This window comes from Trachymyrmex septentrionalis, unplaced genomic scaffold, assembly GCF_001594115.1.
Source record: "Trachymyrmex septentrionalis isolate Tsep2-gDNA-1 unplaced genomic scaffold, Tsep1.0 scaffold272, whole genome shotgun sequence".
In the NCBI taxonomy this organism is placed as follows: Eukaryota; Metazoa; Arthropoda; class Insecta; order Hymenoptera; family Formicidae; genus Trachymyrmex; species Trachymyrmex septentrionalis.
Window position 1 is genome coordinate 116,239 of NW_017305433.1, and position 3,497 is coordinate 119,735.

Genomic DNA, 3,497 nt, shown 5'->3' on the forward strand with positions numbered 1-3,497 from the left:
TTGCTTAACTTTTTTTACAGTATAAACAGGCGGTGAGCGTCTTACACGCGAGAAGAAAACATGCCGACGTAAGAAGAATCCTCACAAAATTCCATCGGCGAACAACATCAGCAGCAGTAGCAGCAGCAGCAGCAACATCAATATACACATCATCATCATCATCATCAGCTCGAGGAAAACGATCAGGATTGTCATCGCCGACAGGAGGAGGAGGAGGTTAGAAATAATTTCGCTTTCATAGAATTAAGGGCGGAAAACTCGCGTCGATTCAGGAATTTCGCGTTACTAGGGAGGGAGGCAACTTTCGCGATACGTCCGCCACCCGAAGATACTGATATCATTCGTTGGATAGAAAGCGCGTTCCGTGAAATTAGGACGTATGCGCTACATTCGTGCGAACCGAACGATTACGTAGGATTATCGTTCGAGTCGGCGGATCTATCGCGCGGTCCAGCGGGTCTATCGTTTCGTCCAGCACGCGACTTAATTCACGAGGACATATGGCAACTCGTGAATTCGTTGGCGCAAAGTGCCGGAGGATTCGATATCGCAGAAAATTTTACCGTGCGCGTTTTCAAAGTCTCGATACCCGCAGGTCGCGGGCGTCAATCTAATAGATTGACTCGCGAAGACATAGCCAAACGCTCGATTTTACAAATAAATAACACATACAATTTGTGTTTTCCCCGTTCGATCGTAGTGGCTCGCATACATTAAGAGCGTGGGCAACTGCGTACGGGAGAATTGCAAGAAAAATGGGAATCCGTGAGATACCAGCATTCTTCGTTACAGCGTAAGCTGGCCGAAGAATTAACGAAATCCGCTGGTATCACGATTGCCGAGGAAGGGTGTGGTATTCGTGAAATCGAGAAATTCCAACGGATTCTCGCTTCCGAAAATATTGCTATAATGGTATATAATTTTAGTACTTTCGGTCGAGGCGAGAATCCGATGTATGACGGCTGCTTGTTACTTTCCTCCCTAGGTCGCGAACCCTCGTGTTGTTTAAACATAATGTATTACGAAGGTTCGCGACATTATAACCCTATATTAAGTTTAAAAGCCGCCGCCGTTTCTCGTGGAGGATATTGCGTAGCGTGCAACGTGGGCTTTCGTAACGACCGAGGGCATCGATGCACAAAAAAATGCCCACGTTGCTACGCCACCCCGTCTTGCGAGCTCCCCGACGTTGAGATGATTAAGTGCGATTCGTGCGCTCGCATCTTCTTCGGGCGTCCATGTTTCGATCGTCATCGAACGCAGGGATCGTATAATCAATCCCTCTCAAGCGTTTGCGAATCCATTAAAATTTGCAACGGTTGTGGGCGATTGATTAATTCAAAATCGCGACACGATTGCGACGTAATTTATTGTAAAACGTGCCGTTCGTTACAGTCTTCGAATCATTTGTGTTACATGCGACCTCTTTGTCGTAAAGCCACAGTAGGAAACCCTGGAGAGGGTATAAGTACTATGGCGTTGCGAAAAGAAGAAAATCTGCAAACAAATACGAATGACGTCGAAGACACGAACGAACGTGTTAAAAGAGACGCATTCGTGTTTCATGATTTCGAAACGTGACAAGATGAAACGCTCGAAGGAACGGAGAATTCACGTTCCAACTCTCTGCGTCGCGCAACAAATTTGCGCGGGAATAGAGGCCATGTCATTGTGATGTCGTTAGTGTGAAGTGCGCGAATTCGTATTTAGTAGAGACCCCGTAAAAGAGTTTGTCGATTTCGCGACGCGCTCGTCTAAATATTTCAAAAATTTATCTGTATCGCGCATAATGCTAAAGCATTTGACGCTCAATTTATTTTAAAGTACATCGTTGAAAAGTCGGGAATAACGAAAGAACCTCGGGTGATTTTGAACGGGACGAAAATTATCGTTATGACGATTGGACGTACAAAATTTATCGATAGGTCAAATTATATACCTATGCGATTATCGGAGTTACCCAAGGTTTTCGGGCTGCAGGATACTCTGGGCAAAGGTTTTTTTCCTCATTTGTTTAACGTTGAACAATCAAAATTATATTGGTCCAATACCAGACACACGACATTATTCGCCCGAACAAATGAAACCCGAGGAACACGAGCGTTTTATGATTTGGCACGAAGAAATGTCGCGTTCGAATTTCGATTTTAATTTTAAACAGGAAATAGTAAAATATTGCCGGAATGACGTAGATATCCTTCGACGTGCGTGCATGGCAAAAAATCTTTTTAGAACGCGGAGACGTGTGTCCGTTCGTAGAATGCACGACTATCGTTTCCACATGTATAAAAGTTTTTCGTAAAAACTTTTTACGTGAGGAAGAAATAGGAATCATTCCACCGGGCGAATATAAATATAAAGATAATCACTCGCATAAAGCCCTGCAGTGGTTAGTGTGGATGGAGCGCGAGCTAGGGCATCCTATAATCCATGCAGGGCGAGGCCGCGAGTATCGAATTGCCGGTACACCCGTCGACGGATATTACGAAGTCGAATCAGAGAACCAGACGTCGCGTTACGTATTACAATTTCACGGTTGTTTTTGGCACGGTTGTCCCAGCTGTTATCAAATCAATCGCGAAAGAAAACTTACGTCCGGGGTGTCGCGCGAAGATACAATCGACGCACGATACGAACGAACTCTCACAATGACATGGCGTCTTCGACAACGAGGATATAGGGTGATAGAGAAATGGGAGTGCAAATTTTCACGAGAAAAGCGCGAAAATCATGAGATGCGCACTTTTCTCGAAAGCCATCCGATACTGATCAACCCTCCTCTCGACCCTCGCCAGGCGTTCTTTGGTGGCCGTACGGAAAATATCGTAACTCGATACGATGTTACAGGTACGGAGAAAATACGCTACGTGGACGTATGTTCTCTGTATCCGTACGTATTAAAAACGGGTACTTTTCCATTAGGCCAGCCAACGATTTATATCGGAGAACAGTGTTCGGAGCTGATTGCCACAGCTTCGAATTTTAATTTCGATTGTGTCGAAGGTATCATGCACAGTACTTCGTCCACGCGATCTTTTTTACCCTGTACTCCCATACCGCGTACAAGGTAAATTGTTGTTCGGGCTGTGCCGTAGTTGCTGCGAAACGTTCTCGCAGGCCGAGTGCACTCACGATCTCCTCGCCGATCGTGCATTCGTAGGAGCGTGGGTATCCTGCGAATTGCGCAAGGCTCTCGAGAAAGGTTATCTCGTAACGAACGTGAGAGAAATATAGCAGTTTAAAGTTACGCGGTTCGATCCTCGTACGAGGCAGGGTGGTTCGTTTGCCGAATATATCAACAGTTTTTTGAATTAAGGCAGGAAGCTAGCGGATGGCCGAGCGAATGCCTGCATGACGAGAGTAAGGAACAGTATCTTCGGGAATACGAAAAAACCGAAGGTATTGTTCTCGATAATAATAATATCGCCCGAAATCCAGGTTTACGTTCGATCGCAAAGCTCTGCCTGAATTCTTTCTGGGGTAAATTCGGCCAACGA

General features: G+C 45.5%; 1 long non-coding RNA gene and 1 pseudogene across 1 annotated transcript in view; both read left to right on the forward strand.

The window, feature by feature from the left end:
* LOC108749203 overlaps positions 1-142 on the forward strand; it is a 530-nt gene extending 388 nt beyond the window's left edge. The window contains exon 3 of the long non-coding RNA XR_001939346.1: positions 21-142. This is a non-coding gene — a long non-coding RNA (uncharacterized LOC108749203). The remainder of the gene's footprint in view (positions 1-20) is intronic.
* A 1,331-nt stretch (positions 143-1,473) lies between these two features.
* On the forward strand, positions 1,474-3,480 carry LOC108749201 (annotated as a pseudogene).
* The last annotated feature ends 17 nt before the right edge of the window (positions 3,481-3,497 follow it).